Source organism: Myodes glareolus, chromosome 12 (assembly GCF_982192425.1).
Source record: "Myodes glareolus chromosome 12, mMyoGla1.1, whole genome shotgun sequence".
Taxonomy (NCBI): Eukaryota; Metazoa; Chordata; class Mammalia; order Rodentia; family Cricetidae; genus Myodes; species Myodes glareolus.
The window spans coordinates 65,100,814-65,125,168 of record NC_142037.1 but is presented as its reverse complement, the minus strand read 5'-3'; the positions used below and the strand labels follow the sequence as shown (position 1 = coordinate 65,125,168).

The window sequence follows — 24,355 nt, the reverse complement described above, 5'->3', positions numbered from 1 at the left end:
CGAGGGGACTATGGATGGAGAAAATACTAAGAGAGGTGACTGGAATCTGGGGGGCATTTTTTTGATGAACGTAGAGCAATGGAAAGTCCCAGGAATTTATGAAGATCACCCTAATTAAGACTCTTAGCAATAAAGGATATGGAGCCTGAACTGGCCAGTTTCTATATCCAGAAAAACTTCCAGTGCAGGGACTGGAAAACAAACCCATTCACAAACCCTTTGATCTACAATTTGTCCTGTCTACAAGATGTGCTGGAGTAAAGAAGACATGGAATTGTGGGAGTAACCAACTAATGCCTGGCCTGGCTAGAGACCCATACCTTGAAAGGGAACCACCCCTGGCACTTCCTGGAGGACCAGGACCCAGAGTTGGGGTAACCCAGAGACCTAGGATAAAACCAAACAGGACTGGAGAAAAAAGGGATAAAAGAAAAGAAAAAGTTGATGCAATGATGCCTTATGATATACTATAAATTAGTGCTTTGCCCAGCTGTCATTAGAGAGGCTTCATTCGGCAATTGATGAAACTGGATGCAGAGACCCACAGCCAGACGTTAGGAGGATCTTGGAGAATTCTGTGCAAGAGGGGGAGGAACGATTGAAGGACCTAGTGATGTCAATGGCACCACAAACAAACCTACAGCATCAACTAACCTGGGTTCATAGGTTCTCACAGAGACTGAACAGAGAACCAAGGAACCTGTATGGGACTGACCTAGGCCTTCTAAACATACATATTACAGTTGTGTAACTGGTCTTCTTGTGAGACTCCTAACAGTGAGGAAAGGGACTGTCTTTGATTCTGATGCCTGCTTTGGGGACTCTTTTTTCTTACTGTGTTGCCTAATTCAGCCTTAATAGGCAAGCAGGTACCTAGTCTCACTGCAACTTGATATGCCATGGCTGAGTTGATATCCATGGGAGGACTACCTATATCTGAAGAGAAACAATATAAGAGTGATTGAGGAAGTGGAGGGGGTGGGGGAAGAACTGGAAAGAGGGGGAGGTCAGACTTTGATTGAGATGTAAAAACAAAAAAATAAACAACAAGAAATTGGAATTATCCAAACCAAAGCATATTAAATTTTCACCATGAAAAAAAGGAAACAGAGTGAAATAGCAATTAACCCCATTGCATGCTTCTGTTGAAATATCATTCTGCCCCTCATAATTGAATACAAACATATGCATTCAACTTTTAAAACTGTTGTGCGTTCTACACACATGTCTTCATATGTGAATATATGTATGTATACATATATGCATGGAGGCTAGGGCTATGTTGTTCAAGGGTGTGTCTTGCTCAGCTAGTTTTCACCTTCTTTGGGGGGACAGGATCACCCACTGAACCTGAAAGTTATCAAGTCAGTTTTTTTAGACAGGCTATCCTGTGGGCTCTTGGGTCTACCTATCCCTGTCTCATAGGCATGTTCCACCACAAATGGAATTTCACTTGTAAATTGGGGGGGGGGTGTTGAACTCCGATTCTCATGTTTGCATGGCAAGCACTTTACAGACTGAGCCATATCCCCAGCTTCCAACCGGAAAATGTAAAAATAAAAAGGAAAGTTTTGGTGAAGCAGAAAATACAATACATTTTGTTAGATCCCAATGCTCTAATTCATTTATTTTTAATAACCCATATGCTGAAAATAAGCATGCAGCAGATCTGCTTTACAAACACAATGACCATAGTTATCTAAATGAAAACCTTTCAAGGATTTGTTTCAATTATGAGTTGAACTAACCGCACTTTTTCACAAAACTACTTTTGCTTTAATAAGCAACAACAAAACAAAAGCCATAAGCTCAGAAATTTGCAGTTTTTCTAAATAAGAGATCTATGTGAAGAAAATAAGTCACATATTTTGCTGCTCGTGATAAAATTTGAGCTTCCTAAAAAGATCATGTTAAAAAATGTTCATGTTGTCATTATAAAAGCTAGCCAATATCTATTATTTCATATTTAAGAAATTAGTAGCAATATTTGCAAATGGGATGTTTTGACATTGTAAAATGAAAGCAATGAACTAATTATCTGCAAATGACCAATACGTAGCATTGCACAATCATGGCAGGATAAAAGACTTGACGTGCAGACTGACCAATTAAATTTAATGCTACAGAGCATGGCAAGTTCATTGATATCACATCAGATTCCACACTGCAATTAACCTTTAAGGTACTACTGCTTGTCAACCTTTATTATAGCATTAAGAAAAAATATTTATAATTATCTGGGAAAAGCTTTGAGAATAATCTCCATTTTAAAAATCTAAATGTATATGTGTGGTTCTGTATTTTCAAATGGTAGAAATTAGTGAAGACTTATGAGGACATATGCTATTCCACTAAGCCAGAAATGAAGATTTTTCTCAGAATGAAGGATGGTGTACATATTCTTAAATTTTTCATAAGAAAATAGAACTACTTTTCACAGAAGCATATTACTCATGTTGCTATGTATGTAATGATGCATTATTTAATTTTAAATAAATACACATTCAAAACACTGTAACTTAATGTCCATTATGTTAATTACACTAAGGAAAAGCTTTTGGAGATCTCAACAGTTTCATGAGTATCAAGAATTTCTCATATTAAAGCATTTGGAAAACACTCATTTATACATCTTTCTTTATTTGAGAGGTTTTGTAATCAATTCTTTTACCTTCTTTTCCTGAAACTGAATTTATAGTCCTATGTTCCCTTCATTACCTTCATAGAGTATGGGATTTTGTATACTACTACTAAATCATATAGTTTTGTTGGAGTTTGCAACTTATTTTCTCAGGGATATACCTGATATTTTATTGTGTTGTATTTCAGGGAGGGTTATTTGTTCACTACTTTGAGATAGAATCTCATTACATATTCTAGATGACTCAAATGCATGCCCGTTCTGCCCACACCTCTCAAGCGCATTAAACCATATTGTTGCTACACACACACACACACACACACACACACACACACACACACACACATGTTTGTATGTATATTCCTATGGGATATTGAGCATGAGTAGGTATGCATGCATCTTGACTACATTTATTTCTCTCTGCTCTTTCCTGCAAGTGTGATATGACTAGCTATTTTAAGTTCCTACCATGTCCTGTTACACTACATGATACCTTGGGATTATGGGCTGCATAAACTCCTTTCCCTAATTTCCTTTCTGTGCAAGGATTTTTATGACAACAGAAATGAAGCTAAAACATAGTTTGGGGGCAGACATAGAATTAATGAATTTAAATTGCTTCCTTAATCTAGTCTGATATTGTGCCATAGGGAAAAAATACAGCACAGGTACAGCCTATGTGTCATATAGCCTGGCACCAAATCCACGTAACCTGTCTAAATCAACCTATTTTTCATCAACAGGACAACAGCTACATAGACTTTTAACTGGGAATACTGACAATACTGACCAGGAAGCCCAGAGTGTTGAATTGGCTTCTACTGACCTTGAAACATTGACTTTGGAAAACATGTTATCTCTGCCCCTTTTATTCCTTAACTCTGCAACAAAACCTCTCTCAGAACCAAATTAAGGGACGAATGGTTTGTGTGACCTACTATCCACCCCACTTCAGCCAAAGATTTCAGTGGACTCAGGTTCAAACTGGGAGGCGGCTTCTCACTGTCCTATTGTACTGTCACTCTGAATGGTCCTCTTTTCCTAATTTACTTTGCCAAGGCAAATTTTTCTTTGGCAGATTGCTTACCATGACATTTATTTGGGGGAGGGTACAAATTCTACCTTTAGTGTTGAAATAACTTGTTTAAACACACACACACACGTTGATGTATATGTATGTATATACAACTACTTTCTACGCTATCTGAGACTATTTTAAAATAGAAGGGAAAAGGCGGGAAGGAATGATATAGAGAATATGAGGATTGGGGTTAAGGACCAAAAGCAGGAGGGGACTTAATGGAGTCCACTGTCTTCCTAGGAGGAAGCAGCAAAGCTAGATCAGAATTAATCTTGGTGCTTCCAGCATAAAGGGAAAATAAGTACTACAGCCATCACTATCTACAGTTGGAAGAACACTTACATATTAAAGGACAGATTTATTTCCTAGTATTAAACATCAGTAGGTAAAACTCTACATAGGGTCAACAGAAACAACATAAAATTTCTGGAAATTTAGTAAAAATGTGAAAACAACCATGGATGTCTTTACCTACTGGAGAAAAGTCAAGAATATTTGTTCCATGACAATTCAAGAGGACATTTCTGCAAGAACAGAAAAACAATAAAATTTGAATACCTGCACTGTTCTTTTTCTAATTAATACAAAAGCAAATGAAGAATCCATAAGTCGCTTCATTCACTAGGAGAGACAGTTCCCATGCTGGTTTTCTATAGTAATAGGAACTCTTTGCTGATCATTTATTTACACATGCCTGGTATACCACTGTATTCAATGCATATCATCTCCTTTCTCCTTACAAGATAATTATTATAATACCCACTTCAGATACAAGGAAATTTAGAAGAATAATATTAGTTGGTTAAGGTTTGTCTGTCTTGGAGGTTAACCATGTTTACTAAATTAAAAATTTGAACAGATAACCTCTGATAAAATTTTTAATAATGAAAATTATAGTAACATCACTAGAAGGCAGTACACATCTACATCTGGATTCTAGTAATGTTAAAATATATTTCTCATAACCTGTGATTGCCTTTCCAGGCTGACTGCACAAAACTCATTTGTGGGTTTATTAAAAATATATAGCCTAGCCTAAGGGTCTGACTGAAAAAGCCTTTAAGGACCAAGAATCCATATTTTTACCAAGCCTGCTAGGTTTACCTGAAAGGGTCATATTTGAGAACCATCTCGTTAGCTTTTGCCTTTAGAACAAAAAATTGTTTCAGTTGGAATTTTAATCAGAGTAAAATAATAAATCTTTTGAGTATACATTGATGAAGAAATACTGAAATTTAAGTATTTTATTTAATACATTGAAAGGAGAGCCGTGTAATAAAACAGCCAAATAGATGTCAAAGTTCTGACTTTATTATTTACAGGAAAAGAGTCACATGGGGAAAAACTTTATTTTTTTAAAAAAAGAGTCCAGTCAGCAATCAAAGCTAATACATTTTGCAGCAAATAACTAGGTCTTCTCAGAAGTCTAAATTGCCATTTGGTTGAAGATCTGAAATTCATACTTCAGAGAAAAAAAGAAATGAAAAGTTTTCAGTTGTACTTTTTAAAGTGGAGAACCCAATCCAAAGATGGCCCACATTGCAAGTTGAGTTACCTTCTGGTAGGTTGGTCATGCACATGTGCCCCAATGACTGGCTGACGATACACAGGTAAATGTATAAGCATATAGATAGGTAAAAATGTAGAGACCAGAGGTCAACCTCAAACACCCTCCACCAAGTGTTTAACAGCGGGGTTTCTCATTAGTCTGGGGCTTGCCGATTGAGCTAGGTTGTCTCCAAGTGATTGCCTAGTGATCCACACATGTCTTCACTTCTCTATCACACTGCCCCTTAAGCACTGTTCCAATGCAGCTACCCTTGCCAGTTCAAATCAAGGTTCTTCTTGAAAACACTGTGGTGATGAGATAATGAGACCATTTACGTCTATGTGTGCTTTTGTTTGTCTGTATGCAATGAATTTTTCATCATGGAATTAAGATAGAGGCAAGAGTATATGGGATTCAAATGGTATAAAATATAGTCATATAGACATATTAATCCCCAAATAGAAGCAAACCTAAACTCTCCTTGGCAAGCTGCCAGGTAACAAGTATAAGAATACAGAGAAAAAGATAGGTCCACATCACATGTTGTATTTTAATCTTTTGTAAACATTCTTGTCTCTATGTGTCTGTGGCTTTAAGCTGTTGCTACCCTGAACTTAAAAAAATTTCTCTAGAATGTAATTAAATTCCTTATGTTTATATGGCAATACATGCTTCATAACTGTGCTTGATGGAAAATTGTTAATAAAGATTTTTATTAAAAGAATTTCACTCATACCATGGGCTATTGTTCTAATGTACAGAGGTTGACATTAACACAGAAAATTCTATAAATGGCACAATAAAAAAGCAGTATTTTAAAGCCATAATTATATTAGTTCTCCAGAGCTGTACACCGGAAATGCATTGTCTCACCTCTTGGCATCTGGGAGCTTGAGATAGTGATGCAGAAGGAAGGGCCTCTTCTAGATTGCTTCCTGCCTCGTAGAAATTCTCTTGCTGTGATCCTGAAACCTTTGTGCAATGTGTCTTTCTGAGTCCAAATTTGACCTTTCTGTAAAGATACAAATCACTTTAACTCAGTTCAAGTAACTGACTCCATGAAGGTGTGTGTGTGTGTGTGTGTGTGTGTGTGTGTGTGTGTGTGTGTATACAGGAGAAACATAATTCAACCCATGCACATACTTAGTAGAACCAATACTGTATGCATGTTTCCACTTACAGACATATCAGTGGTAAGCCAAATGTGGTGATGTCCATCTTTAATCACAGCACTAGGGAGGTAGAGACAGGGCCCATGAGATGGAATCCAACCTGGCCTACAGGGTGGGTTCCAGGACTGCCAGGGTTACACAGAGACACCCTGTCTCGAAAACGAAACAAAATTGAAGACATATCAGTGGAGTGTTTATTCATGTAGTCACTTTATATTCACAGTAATCACACCCTTCAATAAAAGTTAGTAACAGCCATATGGGCCCACTCAAAGATTGTACAGATATCATAGCATAGTATCTTTGAACATTATGGGTTTATTTCATATAAGGATAGAAATATTTATTGATTTTCGGTTATTTTATTTGAGTGTGCATTTGCACTCACTGTACAGGTTAAAGATACTCGCAAGAGCCAGTTTCTATAGAAACCATGAGGATTTCTGCAATGAACTCAGGTTATCGGGCATCGTGGCAAGTGCATCTAACTGCTGAGACATTTCACCAACCTGATTGTGAAGGTTTTTAATAGCAAATAAAAAGGGGGGTTCAAAATGGACATAGGAGGATATTTTTATATATTTGTGAATACATACACATATATGAAAATATATGTATATGTGTGTTAATTAAAGTAAAGAGGCTGTCAGTTTGATAAGGAGATAGGTAACATGCGAAGGGTTGTTAGAAAGAAAGGGAATTGGAGTGAATAGGATTATATCTTAATTAAATATATATCAGGTATTGAAGAGATGCCTCAGTCACTGGCTGTTCTTCCAAAGGACCAGAATTCAATTTCTATCACTCACGAGGCATCTCAGATTCATCTACAACTCCAGTCCCAGGGGATCTGATGCCTCTTCTGACCTTCACAGGTGCTGAATGCATGTGGTGCACAGACAGACATGCAGGCAAAATACAGATGCACAAAAAACTGTAATGAAAGAAATGTTATATTAAAAAAGAACAGCATGCTCTACCTAACACAATGATGAAAAAAGAAAAAACTACACTGCTTTGTTATCTATTACTTTCAATTTGTAGCCAAGATCAAATGAATCAGTGACTGAGAAAATTGACATTTATGACATGTATAATTCCATTTGATATTTTCAAACCTTAAGTGGTGTGGGAGAAATGTCTGTATTCTGTCAATCATATTTTAATAAAACACTGATTGGCCAGGCAGGCAGTATAGGCAGGAAAGCCAGACAGGAAGTAGAGGTGGAGCAAAGAGACTGGGAGTATTCTGGAAAGCAGGAAGCTCCCTCTGCAGTTCTGCCCAGACCACCGGAGAGGAAAGATGTAAGCTGTCCTGCTGGAAAAGGTACTGAGCCATGTGGCTAACGTAGATAAGGATAATGGGGTAACATAAGTTATAAGAGCTAATAAGTAGCCTGACCTAATGGGCCAATCAGCTTTATAACTTATAGAGATCTCTGTGTGATTGATTTTCTCTGGGACTTGCCAGATGTGGGGTACTGGGTGGGAACAGATACCCCAACAAGCCAGCCCTCATGTTACACTTAAGTTTGTTCTCAACAGTAAGAATCAAATATATCATTTATTGTATATATATATATTTTTGAAATTGTAATAAAATTATATCATTTCCTACTTTCCCTTCTCTCCAGCCCCTTCCACGTATCCCTCCACTTATTCTCATTCAAATGTATAACCTTTTCCTTAAGTGTATATATATGTATATGTGTATACACATATATCTATGTGTATACACACATGCACACACGTATATGTGGGGAGGGAGGGAGTATCCGTATATATCTAAATAAAACCTGTATAATGTAACTTTCATGCATGAGTATTTCCAAGTTGACCACTTAGCATCAGATAAGCAAATTTGAGGATCTTCCCTAACAAAGACTTTCTCCAGCTGTTAGCTCTCCTTTGCTACCTGTAGTTCTTTCTCTTTGGTTAGGGCCTTTCCCCTTCCATGTTAATAAGTCTATTGGGGTTATTCTTGTTCAGAGAGTGATTAGGCAACCATTTTGGTGAGATTTCATGAGAGTGGCTTCCGATATCTCTAGGAAACAAAATCTCATGGCAAGCCTCCTGTTCCTCTGGCCCTTTTTGTCTTGTCTCTTTTTTCTTTATTATTTTTATTGAGCGCTACATTTTCTCTGCGCCCCTCCCTACCTCTCCCCATCTTCTTCAACCCTCTCCAAAAATCCCTATGCTCCCAATTTACTCAGGAGATCTTGTCTTTTTCAACTTCCCATATAGATTAGGTCTATGTATGTCTCTCTTAGGGTCCTCATTGTTGTCCAGGTTCTTTGGGATTGTGATTTGTAAGCAAAGAAAACCAGCCCGCAAATCACAATCTTTTACCATCTTTCTGCACTCCCTCTTCTACAATGATTCCTGACCCTTAGATGGCAGGAGTTTGCTGTAGATATAATAGTTGGGACTTGAATCCACAGCTCTGGATTTTGATCTGCTGGGGTTTTTCTTTATGATCTCTGTCTACCACAAAGAAGAGTTACCTTGACGGGTAATGAGAACTACACTTACCTGTGGATAGAATGACAAATATTTAGAATGTGGTTCGGGATTATGCTGGATTAGTAGAGTGGTACTTGTAGGTTTTGCTCCAATATTCATGACTTCATGAGTCCTGAATAGTTGACTAGGTATCCAGTACCAAGCAAAAATTCCCTCTTGTTTATGGGGCCCTCAAGTACAATTAGCGAGCCATTGGTTACTGCTGAGATATGAGTGCTGTTTTTTTTTTTAATTCTCCAAAATAACTTAAAATGGAATAATACAGCTAACTCTTGTAAAACTGATGTTGATAGCTTATAGTAATATATTCTAATATTGGATCATTGATACCATTAAATGTACCCCACAAAATGTTAAACAAAATTACCAGCATGAGTACCTGAGAGATGATAGAAAGAAGGAGGGGGTAGACATAGAAGCTGGAGAGAGGAGGGTCCGGGTGAGGAGGAGAAAGAGGAGATGAACTTGAAAGGGAGGAGAGGAATGGGGATACAGGGGGAGAGGGAAGAGTGTGAAGGAAGGGAAGAAGAGACAGGGGAAGAAATGTAAAGGCAGTAATTAGTACCCTTCTGCATATCATTGTACAATGAAATAAACATTTCATTATTAAAAGGAATGGCGAAAATTCAATATTCCCTTTAGTACTTATTCCAAAGTGGTTTGTAACTTAATTACAAATACATTCAAAGCAATTTTTTCTAAAGAGTCTAAATTAAGTCAAGCAAGTGATTGAGGTTCTCATTATTTCATTCCTCTTGACTCATCACCACACCAAAAACTGCAAATGATTATTTATTAAAATGCTCCCTTCTATCTTCCTGTTTTTCTCCCTTTCCACCCCCACACCATTCTGTCTCTGGTACTCAACTTCACTTTTTGCCACCCAGTGCTTCCTGATCCATGAATCCATATTTTTTTAAAAAAAATCTTGCTGAAACAGTCCCAGCTGTATACATCACCACTCATTTTTATGTTAACTTTGATTCAGAAAATTCAATTCTTTGACTTATGGTTATAGGAATTGCACCTATGGTCAAAATGCTTTAAAATCTTTAGATTTATATTTTTATTCATCTCGAAGAAAACTATTTATTCAACTGCCACTGATCGTCACAATCACATTGACACTTGAGTACAAACTTGTCTAACACCAACACAACTTGTTTGTTTCATCAGACTGCCCATTCATCACCATTTTCATCTATTTTTACACTTTACCAAAAGGATACATGGTGCACATCCTAAAGTACTTGGAACAGCACTTTCTCATTTGTTTCTATCATACATCAACCAATCTGTGTATCTGAGTAATGGAAAATAAAGTAATAGTTGACCCATAAATTTTCATAAAGAGATATTTTATTCAAGAAAATAAATTTGGAAACACATGAAGTTGGTTGCAGCCTGTGAATTTGTTTCCCAGTGTACACAAATTAGAATTCATTACAAAATTAACTACGATCTGGGTTCTGTGTTAACCATATTTGGGCACACTCAGAAAGATATATAGGACCTAGGCTCTCTCCTTCTCTGTCTTTCTCTTCCCCTTTTGTCTAAGAAAAAGAGGAGATTCTGAAATATTCATCAGTACTCAATTGTAAATTCACTCACAGTGAGCATCTCTCTCTGGGGTCAGAGTTTACAAGAAGGGTTACCAAATTCAGATGGTAGCCACTGGCGTACTTCATTAAATATTCACCGTAGGAGAGTGAACACACACACACACACACACACACACACACACACACACACACACACTTTTGTCCAAAACCGAAAAACATGTGTAAATCAATCTTTACACAGGTTAAAATACTTTTGTGTTATTTCTTTCAACATTCTCAGAAAATAACATAATATCACCTTTCAAAGTCATCTAAGGCCACAGCAACCTTGCAAATTTGATTATTGACACAGGCAGCTTCTCTTGGAGGGCAGCGCTGAGGCTGGGGGATGATAACTTTGCAGAAAATTGCTGCAGAGGTAAGCTCACTTTCCTTATTCCGTTGTCCATGATTGCTATTCCTAGAGAATCATTTATAAAACCCCTATGTGCAAAGTCTATCAGTGATTTATGAATCCAGGGCCACTGTAGAGCACCTGGAGATCCATCACGCCTGGATTTGTATTAACAATAAAGAATTCCAGTCAGTGATCGAAGTCAGTGCACGTCCTCCAAAGTGCACAAGAAGCTACTGGACCTCTAGCTGCTGTCAACCCCTTGCTTTTTTATCATAGTCTAATCATTTTATGATAGAAAAAAATATACTCTATAGAATAATAAGATGCATTTTAGCTTCCAAGTTCTACTTCCCCATCTTCTGTTCTTGCTCAGAGTGCCAACGCTCTTCTGCCTCCTTTTATTTTTATACTTGAAATTCCCTTGTATGGCTTAAATGATGGAGATGTGTTCTGGGGCAGGGGCACACTCCAAGAAGCGCATTGTCAGGTGATTTTGTGACTGCACAAACTTTCCAGAGTACCCTTTCGTGATCCTAGATACCATCACCCACTGCTCACCCGGCAGTTTAGCCTATTTTACCCAAACTGCAAATTGACAAGGCATATCATTGAACCGATAGGGTAGGCTACTGTCGCCTAGGGGTATCTTAATATAGAATATATATAGTTAGAATAAAATCCCCTATAAAAACTGTTTATGTTAGTGGACAGCACTTATCTGAAGGAAGTTTGCAGACGAGAAGTTGTTCTTGTGAATCCGTAACTGAGTGAGGGGTCAATATATGTTGTAGATTGAATGAGAAAAGTCCCATAGGCTCATATACTTGAATACTTGTTTTCTGTTTGGTGAAATTTTTAGAAGGATAAGGAGGTATGGTTGTGAGGGTCCACAGATGTGAGTCTGTTCTACCTTGAATGAGCTTATTTTTACTCCTTCAATGTTGTTGACAACAGGTGTGGCTACAAACAAGAAATCCTGACCTACAATGTGGTTACTTGCAGTTATCTGCTCTACCATGATCAAAGGTCAGAAAATTCAAGCCTATTCCTACTCCTTCATTTTAAAATAGGAGGTTTGGCATGGGGAGTGGCTACCTACAGTACACTTGACCTAGGATATGTTTGCTGCATATCCTGCCCAAAACATCAAATGTTTTACTCAGAAAATAATGGCTTGATGTCTCAAGTATTGAAGCAAGTAGCTGTTCTAGTTGCTCTTTGTGTAATGTTAAAGTAATCTTTTGCCTTCTTCTCCCCTTTTTGTGTTGGGAATAAAAACATATGAAAAATAAATACAGGTTAATTCAGTATCTAGTATTCACTGAGTTGCTATCTCAGTATTCTCCTATGTCTCTATATTTCTTTTATATCTCTGTTCCTCCTACCTAACATTTCTAATCCCAGCACCCCAATCCTGGAATGTAAAAATCTGTCGTGGCTGAACAACAACAGAAGTCACCCCCAAAGTGTGGCTTATGACAGTATGGTTTTGTAGGAGATAGTGTGTCACTTGGATCATGCGTTGAGGTTTTAAAAGACTTAGTCTATTTCCAATATGCTCTCTTTCTCCTGCTGTTGGGTCATGATGTGATCTTTCCTCTATTCCGGTAAACATGCCTTTGGCCCACCATCATGGACTATAACATTCTGAAGCCGTAAGCTCAAATAATTTTCATGTTGCTTTGATCATGATGTTTTATCACAGGAGTAGAAAAGTAACTAAACAATATGAATGACTAGGGTGTTTCCATAAGCTGAGGTAGCCTTGCACTTAAGGTGAGGTTGTGTATTTAGGTTATATTAAATTGGGTTTATAAGACACTTATAACAAAAACTTTAGTTTATTATAACCTTTTATGCATATGTGGTGGTTTAAAGAGGTATGACCCCCATAGACTCATGTGTGTGATTGCTTGGCACATAGGGAAGGGTACTCTTAGAAGAGATGGTCTTGTTGGAGTACATGTGACCTTGTTGGATGGAGTGTGGAAATGTGGAGGTGGGCTTTAAGGTCCTATAGACTCAAGTCTGGCCAGTGTGCCAGAGTTTTTTCTTTTGTTTCCTGCATATCATGATATAAAACTCTCAGCTCCTTCTCCAGCACCTTCTCTGCCTACTTGCTACCATGTCCCACATGATGATAATGGACTAAACCTCAGAAAATGTAAGCCATACCAACAAATGCTTTTCTTTATAAGAGTTGCCATAGTTATTTTGTCTCTTCACAGCAGTATACATCCTAACAAGACAAAAGCTGGTACAGGGTCTGGGGTATTGGTGTGATAGGTCTGGCCATGCTTCTGTTTGCAGGAATATGAACCTTAGAACTATGGACTAGAAAAGGAGACAAATGTTTAAAGGGCTGCTCAATGTGCCATCCTTGTAGGAACATGGAAGACAGTTGTACTGAGTGTGATTTGAATTGTGGATGCATGCTCCAAGGGGTTTCAGAGGAGAAGAATGTAAGTATGTGGCCTAGAGTTTGTTCTTGTAATACTTTGGCAAAGGATGTGGCTGCTTTTTGCCATTGTCCAAACAAAATTCTTTAGGCTAAATTAAAGAGAGTTGTGTTAATTCCATTGGCAGAGGAAATCTCAAAAAAGCCAATTAATGACTCTGACGTATGGTTATTATCATTCACTCTTATTAGTATGTATAATGAAGAGGAGCAAACCAAGCAAGGAAAAATAGAAAACGTACAATTTGAGGTGAAAAGGAGTACCAGGAAGTGGGATGGAGCTAAGTCCTTTGTTCAAGGAGAGAAACAAATGAATGAAAGCCTGATATTAAATAGAATAAAGAGAGGGGAGACGTCAGGGCAAGACCCTACCCAGCTAAAATTCTAACTTGTAAAAGTAATTAAAGAAAAGATTAGATCCAGGTATGGTGGTGCACACCTTTAATACCAGCACTCAGGAGAGACAGAGATGTGAAGATCTCCAAGTTCAAGGACATCCTGTTCTAGACAGAAAGTTCCAGGGAATCCAATCTTATGCAGTGAGGGAAACCATGGAAAACAGAAAGCTAATAAAAATGTCATTGAGAGAGCCACGTTCCAAATCCAACAAGCCGCAGAAATTGACAGTTTCAGTCTCATGGTTCTGGCTTTAGAATCATGGGGGTTATGGAATCTTCTTTTGCAAATAGGGAAAGATACTGAAGGCAGGCATGTGCCAGGGGTGTTCCTGTATTGAGGCCCATACAGGTCATTGTCAGAAGCTGTGAAGTTGAAGCCTGGATTGCCTTGAAGACCACACAATATTGGAGATGACAGAATCATGGAATTATCTATAAAGAAAAGTTGCTAGCAGGGAATGAACTAGACCAAGGGAGAGAATTGTGTTGCAGTCAACAAAGTTGAAAGGAGTCGAAGATCTGGAGTGAACATTGACATAAAACATGGAGATGCAGAGTTTGGAGTCCACCAAGCTGGTTTTCAGTTTTGTTTTGGTCAATGTTTCCTCCCTATGCTTCCTTCCCTACCTTTAAAAAAGGTAATGTATTTCCTATTTTATCCCACTGTATGTCAGACCTATGTTATTTGCTTTTTGATTTTGATTTTACTGCGGATTGTAGTTAAGAAACTACATGAATCTCAGAAGAGACTTTGAAATTTTTTTTAAGTAATTTTATTAAATTATAAAAGTTTCCATTTCCGCCCCTCCTCCCACTACCCTCCCACTCCCCCCACTCGCTCTCCTCCTCCCTCTCCATCCCTAAGAGCAGTCAGGGTTTCCTGCCCTGTGGGAAGTTCAAGTTCCTCCTGCCTCCCTCCAGGTCCAGGAAGGTGAGAGTCCAGACGGACTAGATCCGCAAAATCCAGTATATGCAGAGGAAACAAGTCCCAGTGTCATTGTCAATGGCTTTTCAGAAAGACTCCGGGCCAGCCACATTTAGAGAATCCGACCACATTCAGAGAATCTGGTTGGATCACGTCCTCGTTCAGTCCCAATCCAACTGGCCTTGGTAAACTCTCATTAGATTCATCCCTTTGTATCAGTGGGTGATCGCATCCCTCGCAGTCCTGATTTCCTTTTTCATTTTCTTCCTCCATCTGCTCCTCATTTGGACTTTGGGGGGGGGGGAGCTCAGTCCTGTGATCCAATGTGGGTCTCCGTCTGTATCGCCATCCATCCTCGGATGAAGGTTCTCTCTGATCTTGCCTTCTTTGCTCACGTTCTCTTTCCTTCTGCTTCTCCTTTGGACCTAGGGAGTTAAGTCCAGTGTTCCGATGTGGGTCTCTGTCTCTATCTCCATCCTTCGCCAGATGAAGGTTCTATGGTGATAAGCAAAATATTCATCAGTATGGTTATGGGCCTAGGCCGTTTCAGGCACCCTCTCTTCTGTCCAGAGAACAATCTAGGAATCTCTCCTTGGACCTGGGATCCCATTTATAATTAAGTCTCCTGTAAACCCTAAAATGACTCCCTTAGTTGAAATATATTCTTCCCTGATCTCATATCCATCCTTCCTCCCTCCCCCCATCCCAGTCCACCTAGCTTTCCCCATTCCTCCCCTACTCCCTTCTCTCTAACCCTCTCCCCTTCCAACAACCCTCCCACCCCCCTCCATGCACCCGAGGTTACCTGGGACTCATGTCTATTTCCAATCTCCAGGCAGATAGCTACATGATTTTCATCAGGTTCACCTTCCTATTTAGCTTCTCTAGGATCACGAATAATAGGCTCAAAGACCTTTAATTAGGGTTAGAATCCACATATGAGTGAATACATACCATATTCCTCTTTTTGGGTCTGGCTTACCTCACTCAGTAAAGCGTTTTCTATTTCCATCCATTTGCATGCAAAATTCAAGATGTCATTGGTTTTTACCACTGAGTAGAACTCTAATGTGTATATGTTCCACACCTTTATTAACCATTTTTCTATTGAGGGGCACCTAGGTTGTTTCCAGGTTTTGGCTATTACAAATAGTGATGCTATGAACATAGTTGAACAAATGCTTTTGTAGTATGATAGGGCATCTCTTGGGTATATTCCTAAGAGTGGAATTGCTGGGTCCTGAGGGAGGTTGACTCCCAGTTTCCTGAGAAACCGCCACACTGATTTCCACAGTGGTTGCACAAGTTTGCATTCCCACCAACAATGGATGAGTGTTCCCCTCATTCCACATCCTCTCCAGCATAGGCTATCATTGGTGTTTTTGAGTTTGGCTATTCTGACAGGTGTAAGACGATATCTCAAAGCGGTTTTGATTTGCATTTCCCTGATCGCTAAGGAGGTTGAGCATGACCTTAAGTGCCTTTTGGCCATTCGGAATTCATCATCTGTTTTGAATTATCTGTTCAGTTCAGTACCCCATTTTTTAATTGGGTTAGAGTTTTAGTGTCTAGTTTCTTGAGTTCTTTGTATGTTTTGGAGATCAGACCTTTGTTTGATGAGGGGTTTGTGAAGATCTTCTCCCAGTCGGAAGGTAGCCTTTTGGTCTTACTGACAGTGTCCTTTGCTTTACAGAAGATTCTCAGTTTCAGTAGGTCCCATTTATTCATTGCTTCTCTTATTGTCTGCGCTCCTGGGGTTCTGCTTAGGAACTGGTCTCCTGTGCCTATATCTTGTAGACTACTTCCCACTTTCTCTTCTATCAGGTTCAAAGTGGTGTGGTACTATTAGGAGGTGTGGCCTTGTTTGAGTAGGTGTGGCCTTGGTAGTAGTGTTTCACTCTTGGGGTGGGCCTTGCGGTCTTTTATTCAAGTCTGGACAGTGTTACACAATTTTTCCTTCTGCTGCCTAAAGATCAAGATGTAGCACTCTCAGCTCCTTCTCTAGCACCATGTCTGCCTTCATGCGACCATGTCCTACCATGATGATAAGAGACTGTGAATCAGTACCAATTAATCGTTTTTCTTTATAAGAGTTATCATGGTTATGGTGTCTCTTTGCATTCACAACAATAGAAACCCTAAGACAGTGTAAAAACTTACAGTTTTATAATTTCATTTTCTTTTGATATCTAAAATTTATAAGTACTTTGTGCAGTTATGCATAAATATTTTCTTTATTCTGCTTTTAAAACATTTTTAAGGGTCTAAAGAGGTAGCTCAGTAGTTGAAAGCATGTACTTACACACTGTCCCAGCAGCAAAGGACCTGAGTCCATTTCTCATCCCCTACAGGCCCACACACACACACACACACACACACACACACACACACACACACACACACACTAAAATAAACTAAAATAAACTTTTTTATTGATTTTTATTGAGCTCTACATTTTTCACTGTTCCCCTCCCTGCTTCTCCCCTCCCTTTTAACTCACCCCGCCAAGGTCCCCATGCCCCCAATTTACTCAGGAGATCTTGTCTTTTTCTACTAGTCATGTAGATTAGATCTATGTATATCTCTCTTAGGGTCCTCATAGTTGTCTAAGTTCTCTGGGATTGTGATTTGTGGGCTGATTTTTTTTGCTTTATGTATAAAAGCCACTTATGAGTGAATACATATGGTAATTGTCTTTCTGTATCTGGGTTATGTCACTCAAAATGATGTTTTTTAGCAACATCCATTTTCCTGGATGATAAAGGTCTTGGATAGAGCAGGGATACAAGGAACATACCTAAATATAATAAAGGCAATATACAGCAAGTCAACAGCCAACATCAAACTAAATGGATAGAAACTCCCAGTGAAATTAGAACAAGGCAAGGTTGTCCACTCTCTCCATATCTATTCAGTGTAGTTTTTGAGGTCCTAGCCAGCCAGAGCAATAAGACACCAAAAGGAGATGAAGGGGATACAAATTAGAAAAGAAGTCAAACTCTCACTATTTGCTAATGATATGATAGTTTACATAAGCGACCCCAAAAATTCTACCAAGAAACTGCTATGACTCATAAACACTTCCAGTAATGTAGCAGGATACAAGATTAACTTAACTTAAAATAACTTTTTAAGATGTCATTGTTTTTTACCGCTGAGTAAAACTCTAATGTGTATATGTTCCACACCTTTTTTAACCATTCTTCTATTGAGGGGCACCTAGGCTGTTTCCAGGTTCTGGTTATTACAAATAGTGCTGCTATGAACATAGTAGAACAAATGCTTTTGTAGTATGTTAGGGCATCTCTAGGGTATATTCCCAAGAGTGGAATTGCTGGGTCCTGAGGGAGGTTGACTCCCAGTTTCCTGAGAAACCACCACACTGATTTCCACAGTGGCTGCACAAGTTTGCATTCCCACCAACAATGGATGAGTGTTCCCCTCATTCCACATCCTCTCCAGCATAGGCTATCATTGGTGTTTTTGACTTTAGCTATTCTGACAGGTTTAAGATGGTATCTTAAAGTGGTTTTGATTTGCATTTCCCTGATCGCTAAGGAGGTTGAGCATGACCTTAAGTGTCTTCTGGCCATTTGAAGTTCATCTGTTGTGAATTCTCTGTTCAGTTCAGTACCCCCATTTTTTAATTGGGTTAGAGTTTTAGTGTCTAGTTTCTTGAGTTCTTTGCATATTTTGGAGATCAGACCTTTGTCTGATGAGGGGTTGGTGAAGATCTTCTCCCAGTCAGAAGGCAGCCTTTTTGTCTTACTGACAGTGTCCTTTGCTTTACAGAAGCTTCTCAGTTTCAGTAGATCCCATTTATTCATTGTTTCTCTTATTGTCTGTGCTACTGGGGTCCTACTTAGGAAGAGGCCTCCTGTGCCTATATCTTATAGATTACTTCCCACTTTCTCTTCTATCAGGTTCAAAGTGGTTGGATTAATGTTGATGTCTTTAATCCATTTGGACTTGATTTTTGTGCATGGTGATAGATATGGATCTACTTTCATTCTTTTACAGGTTGACATCCAGTTATGCCAGCACCATTTGTTAAAGATACTTTCCTTCTTCCATTGTATACCTTTAGCTAATGACATCTTGAATTTTGCATGCAAATGGATGGAAATAGAAAACGCTTTACTGAGTGAGGTAAGCCAGACCCAAAAAGAGGAACACAGTATGTATTCACTCATAAGTGGATTCTAACCATAATTAAAGGTCTTTGAGCCTATTAATCGTGATCCGAGAGAAGCTAAATAAGAAGATGAACCTGATGAAGATTATTTAGCTATCCGCCAGGAGGTATTACTGACAAATAGACAAGAGTCCCAGGTAACCTCCTGTCCCGCGCTACCGTCTCGCCAGCAAGAACCACGCGGTACACATAGGATACTTCTGCAGTAAAGCTTTAATGCCCCTTGGGAGAGCGGGCATCAGCCAACATGGCGGAGACCCAGATAAGATGGAACCCATCCCTTATATAGGAAACAGACCCTGCTTTGGACGTGTCACTCTTGGATAGGTCCATTGTTCCCAGTCCCAGGTGATGCCTCGGGAGTAGGCGGGGACTCAGTGGGAAATTACCGAGCACATGTGCGTTCACCTGGCGGTGAAGCCGGATGTCAGCGCCATCTTGATAATGGAGAATGTGGCTGCGGCCTTCTACATCTCCCCCTAATTTTACTTCTTTGCAGAAAGGCAACTCCCTAGGAAGGTAAAGATAGAGGTCGCACTTCCCAAAATGAAAACATTAAAATGGGCTTACACGGAAACTGTCCCTAGGCTCATGACACCTGGAGCCTATCCGGCCTGCCCTCTGCCAATTTTCTGGGAAAGGGAATATATGGCAGGAAACCCTTAAGCAAAGCGACTTATCTCTCAGAGAGGGCCATTCTCTGTGCGATGCTCTTCAGCTCAACAACCTTCAGGGCTAGCTAAGCCAAGCACTCCACCCTGTGCAATGGACCACAGTCCTAGGGGTGCAGGAGCTGGTTGGCTTAAACCTTACTGCTTTAACATAGATAGCCACATATCAGTAGAGGCCCCTGTTCCAGGGCAGCCAGCGCTTGTGCAATAACCACTTTGTCCCTACGATTTTGGGATTTGAGTCAGCAGACCATCCAGAGGAGAAACACTAATCCATAGCATAGGACTGTTCCAAAACATTTCCACCCCCACCCATTCTTTGAAGTAGGGGAATGAGGGATACGGCCCAGGACTGGAGTCCTACGGCCAGGCTTATAAATCATCTCTAGGATGGTATGAGGGGCCCCAGAGTCATATTGGTTGTAAAAAGTCGAGGAAACACCACCATCCTATGGCTGACTGGTAACAGCTTCGGGAAAGCTGAGAGTGTCCTCCATCGGTACTCTGTCATCCATCCTCAAAATGGCAGGAGGAACAGCAGCCAGGTCCTCAGGCGAATCCGTGTGTTGTGGATCACTCTTCACTGTTCGGGTCAATCGCTCTGGCAGCCAGAATGGGCTTTCTTGATCCTGTGGGAAGACACAAACAGCTCCCCTGGATCTCAATAAGATGGGATCCGGGCCTTTCCATTCATTAGAAAGCACATCCTTCCACTTAACCAAATCTTTGGGCCGCTGCGGATCCGAACAATGTCGTGTTGCAGCATTTTGGCCATTATCATCCAGATTTAAAAAATTTATGGTGAACAGAGCCATGGCGATGGCCATTCTGGCATCGGGGGCAGTTCCTTTATATATGGCGATGGCCATTCTGGCATCGGGGGCAGTTCCTTTATTATTTCCCCCCTTTTTGTTTAAATAGATATTTATCCAATTTTTAATTTAAATAACCATGGCATTTTGTAACCTATCTTGAAGATACCCATAGTGTTTAGCAGAAATAACTGACAGGATAAGGGAAACTGATAGCAAGCAATACCTGACAAAACAAGGGGAAATCCAGCAGCATAGCAATGGCATAGCAACAACATTGCAATGTACAACAACAACATAGCAATAACTGACAGACCAAGGGCAGGAGCTGGACCATCCCTCAGGAACCCGCCAGCTCTGCAGCAATCAGGTCAGACAGCTCCCTAGCAGAGGCTTTGTCCTCAGGCCTCTGGACAGATGAATCCACAGCATGAATAGTAGCATTTCTAGAAAAAAAAACATAAACAAACTCTTCTCCCAAAATAACATTTAAGAGTATTAAAAAACTCAGTGTAAAAATTTAGCACAGTCAGTACTGGAAGTAGGCTGGTCTTGAACTTAGAGACCTATAGGTCTCTGTTGTAAAGAGCAATCTTGTTTGTCTGTGTCATTATAGTAGGCCTTAGAATTAAACCATTTTAAATCTGGCACAGATGAGATTATTGTTTTAAAAATATGAGAAAACCGTTTTCCTGTTTCCAGCCTGGAGTCCTAAGATGACGTGGCCATTGGGGAACCCATATGGGGATCTCTGTTTTTTACGGTATGGGCCGTGTTGCCCCAGTGGCGCCTAGGAAAAACCCAGGCCCTGTTTGTTGATATTAGATTTAAGATTTATTGGCTCCTGTATTCCTTGCCGGTACGGTGGCCTTGGGTTCCAGAGCCCGCCCGCTATCCAAGGGCTGTGCGCGGCCCTGGGCCTGCTCGCTGTGCGGATCCCCGTGTCCCGCTGTGTGGCTCCGCCTGTCCCAGGCCAGGAAGTGGCGGCTCCACCCCCAGGTGCCCCTGCCTTCCCCGCGGGGCTAGCCTAGTTCTCTAAGGCTGTGTTGGTGGCGGCGTGTGGCGGGAGCCGACACTCAGACCTAGGCGGCACAGGTGGCAACATCTCAAGGTCCGCGCCAGAGCTGCTGCGGCTCAAGGGGCCAATGGGAGAGGCGGCGAACAGGGCCGCTTTCCTACTAGCCAACTCTCAACACCTGTGCCACAGCAAAAGCGGCTGTAAACTCTCACAGATCCAGTCAACGACCCAATCACCCCAAAATCCAAGGGCCCTTCGCATCCATCTCCCTGTGGAACCCGAAACACCAGACAAGCCAAGCGTATACACAGCAATCTTTCAGGAGGACTTGAGTTTCTAAAATGCTAAGCAGTTCTTAAAAACTTAAGTCGCACTATGTAGATGTAATACGGTACTGCCTGTTTACTGCGTCTAAACCTTAATTGCGCTTTTATTATGATAAATACGACCAGCCCTGCCTGAAGTCAGCATCGTTTAGCATAGCCAAATGGAATCAGAGCCATTTTACCCTCAGAGACCCTCACAGTTTTAGGTACATTGTAAGCCTTCTGGCCCGGCTGCCTGTGGCACCGCTGTGACATCCTCCAGGCCAGGCACCAACCGAGCCGCACCAATTGAGCCGGCGCAACGTGCTCCCCACCATAGCCACAGAGCAAAGCTCCGCTCCAGCCGCCCTCCAGCCCCAGCTGCACCCACTCCGTGCCCAAACCGGTGCATGGAGCAAAGCTGAACTCAGAAAAGCAGGCTTGAAAGGACCTCATTTAATCTTTAAGGGAATTTGGGCGTCGTTTAGTCTCTTTGGCTGCTTCCTGCTGTTATTGGGCCGCTGCATTTTAGGGGTATACACTACAACATTTCAGGAGGTCTCGGTGATTCAAACCACATAAATCCCAAGTACACCCTTAGGCTCTCCCCCTCCGTGGAGACGAAAACAGAACCTCCCTCCCAAAACACCACATCCTCAGCAGTCTCCAAGTTCAAATATCCCTCTCCCATCCAGTACACAAAAGACAACATGAACAACACAACATAAAGCTTTTGACCCTGCAAATCAGCCTTCTCCCCCATCTCCACTCTCCCAAAATCACCGGGAGGTCCTTTTTAACTTATTTTTTTTTTCTGTCTCCCCCATTCTTTACCGGAGGGTTCTTTTTAACTTATTTTCTTTTCTGTCTCCCCCATTCTTTACCGGAGGGTCATTTTTTAACTTATCTGGGTGCGCGCACAACCTCCCACTGCTGCTCAGTTTCTGATATGCTCTCTGGACTTTAGAACGTACCTCTCTGAGCACGCATGCCTACAGTTCTGAATCCTCCTTGTGTCCAAGGGGTCTCCGGTGGTGCAAAGTTCTTCTTTTTCTTCTTCTTCCCGGGTTTCGGCACCAGATGTCCCGCGCTACCCGTCTCGCCAGCAAGAACCACGCGGTACACATAGGATACTTCTGCAGTAAAGCTTTAATGCCCCTTGGGAGAGCGGGCATCAGCCAACATGGCGGAGACCCAGATAAGATGGAACCCATCCCTTATATAGGAAACAGACCCTGCTTTGGACGTGTCACTCTTGGATAGGTCCATTGTTCCCAGTCCCAGGTGATGCCTCGGGAGTAGGCGGGGACTCAGTGGGAAATTACCGAGCACATGTGCGTTCACCTGGCGGTGAAGCCGGATGTCAGCGCCATCTTGATAATGGAGAATGTGGCTGCGGCCTTCTACAACCTCCGGTGCATGGTGGGGGTGATGGTTGTTGGAAGGGGAGAGGGTTAGAGAGAAGGGAGTAGGGGAGGAATGGGGAAAGCTCGGTGGCCTGGGATGGGGGGGGAGGGAGGAAGGATGAATATGAGATCAGGAAGAATAAATTTCGACTAAGGGAGTCATTTTAGGGTTTACAGGAGACTTGATTATAAATGGGATCCCAGGTCCAAGGAGAGATCCCCAGATTGTTCTCTGGACAGAGGAGAGGGTGCCTGAACCGACCTTGGCCCATAACCATACTGATGAATATTTTGCTTATCACCATAGATCCTTCATCTGTCTGTCGCGAAGGACGGCGATACAGACAGAGACCCACATTGGAGCACCGGACTGAGCCCCCCAAGGTCCAAATGAGGAGCAGAAGGAAAGAGAACATCAGCAAGGAAGGCAAGATTAGAGGGAACCTTCATCCGAGGATGGATGGCGATACAGACAGAGACCCACATTGGAGCACCGGACTGAGCTCCCCAAGGTCCAAATGAGGAGCTGAAGGAGGAAGAACATGAAAAAGGAAATCAGGACTGCGAGGGATGCTATCACCCACTGATACAAGGGGACGGAGTCTAATGAGAGTTTACCAAGGCCAGCTGGACTGGGACTGAACGAGGACGTGATCTAACCAGATTCTCAGAATTGGCCGGATTCTCTGAATGTGGCTGGCCCGAAGTCTTTCTGAAAAGCCATTGACTATGACACTGGACTTGTTTGCTCTGCATATACTGATTTTGGGGATCCAGTCTGTTTGGATACTCACCTTCCTGGACCTGGAGGGAGGGAGGAGGAACTTGAACTTCCCACAGGGCAGGAAACCCTGACTGCCCCTAAGGGACTAAGAGGGAGGAGGAGAGGGAGTGGGGGGAGTGGGAGGGTATTGGGAAGAGGGGCGGAAATGGAAACTTTTATAATTTAATAAAATTACTTTAAAAAAATAACTTTTTAAGGAAAAAAAAAGCCACATATCTGGGGGCTGATGTGATAGTTGATGGGTTAGGAACTTGCCACAGAAACCTGACAGCTTTTCCATCTTCAGAGGCTGTAGAGGTGACAGGAGCGAACCGACTCCACAGTTATCCTCTGACCCTCTGTACATGGGCTGTGGCACATGCTACACACAGGGCCTTGGCTGTGTCAATACAACCTACGGGCATACACAGTAATAACGACGACGATGTTGAATAAAACCTTTATCAACCCCTTTTTAA

General features: G+C 41.1%; 1 long non-coding RNA gene across 1 annotated transcript; it reads right to left on the bottom strand.

The window, feature by feature from the left end:
- Positions 1-19,096: 19,096 nt before the first annotated feature.
- Positions 19,097-23,109, bottom strand: LOC148120279 (uncharacterized). The gene is made up of 2 exons (XR_015739495.1): positions 22,682-23,109; positions 19,097-20,201 (listed from the first exon to the last, which is right to left on the bottom strand). It is a non-coding gene; the product is annotated as an uncharacterized LOC148120279 (long non-coding RNA).
- Between the last annotated feature and the right edge of the window lie 1,246 nt (positions 23,110-24,355).